We start from the raw sequence: 6,123 nt of genomic DNA, 5'->3' as shown, positions 1-6,123 counted from the left end.
ATATATATATATATATATATACCATAATCATTCAGTACTATGGTATAGTACTACTCATGTGTACTGCATATTTTATAGGCATTACCATGAAGTTTAAGGTCTCCAAAATGTCAGCCAGAAAGCATTAAATGCATTGATCTGAAGCAAAATCTACCGGCTGAACTGGCAATGCACTCAAGCACACTTAACAGATCTGCTACATGTCTACGTCTATATATATATTTGTCAATGCCTAAATCTACATCACTGTTGTTTAGTTTGATTATGCGCTCAGTGTCAAGGCGATGCTCACTAAACGCTGAAGACCAGCACAGCAGCGTCAAGCCTGATGGTGAAACAGTATGAGCAGCGAATGTCTGAGTGAAGTGACAAACACAATCCGGACAGCTGTGTGGAGTTCCAGAGGAACGGCTGTGGGAAGAGTATGTGCGTCTGCTTGGCTTGTTTTCCAGGCCAGTGCCACAGAGAGAGTGAGAGCTCTTTAAAGTATGCATTTCCCCATCCCACTGAGAGCAACGTATTCCTCCCCATCACTTCCACTTCATTACTCCCTCACCAGCCATGTATTATTCACCCACAGTCAATCCATCCTCCACTGGGACCAATGTTAGCTGAAAAACGTTTTAGCCTCTTTTACTATCTAAAGTCTGTTCTCTTGCTCTATCTTGCTCTCTCGCTCTCTCTGTATTTCTTTATCTTTTGGCCAGCCCAAAAACCACATAACAACGGTTTCTTTTTCAGTTCAAAATTATAAAAACTAGAATAAATTGTGGTTCATGCTCCGTTCATGTTTTGGATATATTAGGGGAGACCAGTGTTGGTTGGTAGATGGCTAACTTATGATTCATACATGGTCTCATTAATTCTTTTAAGGTAACGTCAATATGTTGACATTGATAATTTTACAATGTTTCAGTCAGAACAAACAATAATATACCACTAGTTAAGTAGTTAAGAGTGTTAAAGCTACTGTAAAAATACAGTAGAAATGTAAAATTATTATCAATATTTCAAAGATGGTCAAATGATATCAAATTCATCATATTATAAAGATCAGACAAATATAAACACAAATATCAGATCATAAATATAAGATAAATGTGTTAGTGGAGTAGTGTTTAAAATAAAATGTTCAGTTTGTGCCAACCATATGCTGGAGTAGTTTGGCACAACAGCAGAACAAACCTCATGAATAAACATAATCTGTGAAATGTTTTGCAGCATATATGTGCCCTTTTTGTTTAACTTAGCTTGTCTTAGCTATTTAACAAAGAACACAACTTTTCCAATCAGCCCCGGTCTCCTCTAAAATATGCTTTTATATAAAAACAAACGTCGTTTGCAGTGCAGCTGCTGGTAGTTTACTGTTAAGCACACCTTAACCAGAAAATTGAATGAGTTTTCTTGAGTAGTGGATTTGAAGAGGTGGAAAGAGTCAAATATCACATGCTGAATTCAAGCGCCACCGTCTGGCCAGTTTGAGTAATGTGAGGTGCAGAATACTGGAGATGATAATCGACATCGTTTGACCATCCTGCCATTAAGTGTGTAATGTGATTATAGGTTAAACAGGTTGTTCAGTTCATTACAAGTTATAAACCATTAGTTATTTGCAGTAATGGAGAGGAAATATGTAATGACAGCTTCAGTCAGGCAGAGTAACACCACAAACTTTCTTCTGAAGAAGAGCAGCGCAGAACCAATGTAAGTTCATGTGACATGGCGTATGATCAATATGATCAATATCGATGTTTAATAGGCTACATCTACATCTTGAATCACACATTCTCGCTTTCCCTCTCTCCAGCACATACTCAGGTACTCTCAGTATCTGTCACATTGACATGGCAGGATTATTCTCAGTGTCTTTTTGAGAGAGATTTCAAAGATTGAATTCTGTAGTGTTGTCAGAAAGCATTCACTGATGTGCACCACGGTCATTGGTTATTGAAAGTACGTTTGTAAAATTAGATGTAAAAATGCAACAATCAAACAAAGCGAAAACAAACAAACTAATAAAATGCCATAAATTAACATCATATTTTCAGCGGGAAATGATTTTAAAGGCCATTTTAGATCTTTATGAGGGCATATGTGTTTTTAAACACACAATGTGTCATCTATTTATGCCAACAGTTGAACTAAATCAACCATTCATCATTTAAATCATCAATTAAATGCTCTTTAATTGAAATCTTAACAAAATATAACATCAACCTCAAATACTGAAAAGATATCAAAACAATAAACACTCTTCTAGATTTAATTTAATTTATTTTATTGCAGTTGTGTTTTTAGAACAGCTTTTTTTTTCATCAAAACCCATTTCGTATTACCTACACATTTAAACAACAGTTAATACAGATGTTAGACTGCTACTATAACCATAACTATGTATATACAGGCCTAAAACAGACTATTATGAATTATATTAAATGGTACATAACTGGGCCTCCACAAATTGAACCATCACTTTAGACATTTCCTGCTTCCTTTCTGACCCTGTCATTAGTGATGCAACTTCCTGAGCACATTTATTACAGACACTGAAGAGGACACTGACATACATATAAGACCCCCCAGACACAGACCACCAAAGTCTAGACATCCGTCCCACACACTCTCAATGCTTCAACCTCCATTTGGTCATCCTTCTCCTCACTGATGGGGTATCCCATGACACTAATGATTCTCAAATTATTTGGACAACTAGCGGACAGCTTGTCAGCACACCACTTGATCCCAGCATCGCTTTTAGACCGCCCAGTTATACATCTGTTAGCCTGTGATAAGAAAATGGCCCGTAACCTTGCAGCAGCGGTGCGTTCTGTGGTGCTTTTTCTTTTTTTTAATGCAGTACTGAGTCATTGATGGATAAATTACCTGGTGTTTGTCTATTAACCTCCCTCAGAGATGGACAGCAGACAGCAGTCAATATGCTAAATTATTCTAGTTATTGTGGTAAGTGTACTTTAGCATTCATTTCAGCAATAAAATGTAATAGAACTACAAAAAAAAAAAAACTAATAAATAAATAAAAAATAAAATACATCCATCCATACATACATACTATTAACGCTTAATCATATCAGAAATAAAATGTAGCGCAACATGTCTAGTTCAATTCCCGACTCGTGGTCCTTTGCCGATCCCCTCTCTCTGCCCTCTGCTTTCCTGTTGTATCTACACTGTCCTATCAACAATAAGGGCATAAAACCCCCCCAAAATATAACTTAAATATGTTATAGGCCTTTAAATAAATGCAGTGTATATTAATGGCAATTAATTCATTAAAACAATAAAATGTTAAAAATGTTATTAACCTACAAGCAAACAAACAAGCAAGCAAGCAAATACATAACTAAATAAAGTGTATGTTAATGCTTATTCATTCATTTCAGCAATAAAATGTTATTATAAATAAACAGACGGACGGCCAGACAGACAGATAGATAGATAAATTAATGCTTAACCATTAATTTCAACAATAAAATGTTATTATAGGCCTACAAATAAATAAATGTTAAATAAAAATTGAATAAATAAAAAAATATTAAATTAAAATACTACTTTTTAAATAAATAAATGTTGCTATTTAATTTGATTTCAAGTTGTTACTCTGACAAAACAAAATACTACAATATATTGTGTTCTCCATTACAGAAAGCGAAAAATGTCTATTCTTGTGTTGGATTTTATTATTTTTTTACAAGTTTTGCAAAAAGTAGCTGACTTACTTTCTCATTTCAAAGCATTTTTTATACTAAAATCCCTTTCACCTTTCTCAACTAAGCAATGCAGTCGTTGAGTCGAATCACAGCTAAGACAACAAGCTCTCGGCCGGAGTCAATTCAGCCCGATCACTTGCAGTTCCTCAGCAGAGCTCAGGAGAGCAGAAATAAAGAGCCTCCACAGGGTCACAGATTCAAAGGGGGTTTCTGCTTAAGACTCATGGGTAAAAATCTCCTAAGCCTATTTAGTTTTCAAACACCGCTGTCTCCCCCTCAGTCTCACAGCGGGGCTGTGGTATCCAAACATGTCTTCATTTACTCACTGTGTGTTAGTGTGTTCGTAGAATTCCCAGTTGAAAAGGACATCCCAAATACGCTATTATTATCGCTTCGTCAACTCTTATTCAGTGTTTTCCTGACCTCTCACCCCAGGCTATGGCAACAGTGAGAAAAATGTCCGTCTTGATTGACAGGACTGAGAAAAGCCAGCCCCTCCCCTCTCCTCCAATAGGCATTTCAAACACTCTGGGGAACAATGGAGGCTTGGGTGTAATGGATCAATGAGGGGATGATGACTGTCAAAAGAGCACATACTCCTCACACAAACCTGATTATCTCAGCGTGACGGAGGCCGGGGGGAGGTGGGCCCCCCATTGGGCACCTCCAATTGGGCTATCGTGGAACACGAGGACCAGGCTGTCAGGCCTTGCCCTCTCCCATCCAGCAGGGGCCTTTACCAAATCTATTCATACGAGCAGGGGCGACTCTCCATCCGCCGTGGCTCAGTTAAGTTGGGGGATGGAGGCCGTAGCCATTGTTCGGGCACAAGCGCTGAAAAGCTCTGGATGCCTCGACCAGCGAAACTTCCTTAAATGCGTCGAAAGACACCCGCAGCCGAAAGCCCGAAATCTCCTCTTTATGTGAATGTGAAGGAAGGGATCTGGGACAGAAAAGAGCAACAGGAGAGCCCCATCTCAGATAAAGCCCCCGCTAATCTGCTTTCATTTGAGCTTTGGGAGCAGCAGTAGATGTTTGTCCTCAGTGCACCTCTGTTTCCAGGGCAGACATACAGTATTAGAGGCCTGCAGATTAGTCATGGGGATGAATGCATGTAGATTGGATGTTTAGGCTGCTTTTCACATACTTTCAAAGGGTGAGATCTGTTATCACTAAATCCTAATCTCAAGACACGGGCTAGAACACAATAAGCAGAAGATAATGTGTGTGTGTGTGTGTGTGATCTTCACGCTGGTGAACGGGAAAGACCTCTGGAACTCTATGCTCATTAAAATGAAGAGGTTTACACAATAGGCTTCCATTGACTTGCCCCTCTAAATTGGGCTTGATATCAATATTGTGCATTTAAAGGGACGGATCACCCAAAAATATATTCTGTCATTTAATACCCCTTATTAGTGATGGGAAATCTGATTCTATTCCACAAACTGGATCTTTTAGATAGTTTGTTTCAATAAACCGGTTCAAAACATCACCGGTTCACTAGTTTGTATCACACAATGACGTCACATATACACAATATTATTAAAGCACCCCATAATGTGAAACGTGGATGTCTTACATGTCTAAAGCATATAGAGTGAATGAACTAGACTTAATTTACTCAGATTTTTCACATAAACCAGTTGCATTTCTCCCCATATTTTAAAGTCAATGCAAGTTACGCATGCTTGTATCAGCAGCTCAACGGCTCTCCTTGAATTCTTTCCTCAGTTCAGTGATTGAGAATTGTTGTAACCATTTAACGACTCTTGACTCAATCTATAACTATTATCAATGTACTCATGTTAACTCAGATCACTGTTAGTTGCAATGCATTTTATTTGTTATACTTTTATGTATAGCTTTTTAGTAAATACATCAGAAAACATGGACATGTCCAAAAGATACTGTTCTCAGTTAAGTGTACTGTTGGCGTAACTAGAACACTGCTAAGAATGAGTTAACAAAAAACTGCCTTATAGGATTGTATCCTCTGGAATATTGGCTAACTTCGAGCCAGAGTGACAGTCAGGCACGTCCGAAAGTGAGTTTTGATTTAGTAACTTGTTCATGCAGAACCACTTCAAAAGAATGATTCATTCATTCATATCACTAGCCCTTATGTTGTTTTCCTTTTTTTTCTGTGTTCCACAGTAGACAGCCATAAAGAAAAATGTCCAAGCTGCTCTTTTCCATACAACGGAAGTGACTGGTGACCAATTACTGTCAAGCAATAACTTTTCAGCCTGTTTCTCACACAAATCTGCCATATGACTTCTGAAGACTTCAAATTAGCATATGAAAAACCTTTAGGATACTTTTTTTTTTAGCGGTTATGGGTCATTTTATGAGTTTGACAACCCCTGATCTCCATCCACTTTCATTATGTGTA

Source organism: Sinocyclocheilus grahami, unplaced genomic scaffold (assembly GCF_001515645.1).
Source record: "Sinocyclocheilus grahami isolate Dianchi unplaced genomic scaffold, SAMN03320097.WGS_v1.1 scaffold205.1, whole genome shotgun sequence".
Lineage (NCBI taxonomy): Eukaryota > Metazoa > Chordata > Actinopteri > Cypriniformes > Cyprinidae > Sinocyclocheilus > Sinocyclocheilus grahami.
The sequence above is the reverse complement of the archived record's forward strand: the minus strand, read 5'-3'. Positions refer to the sequence as shown.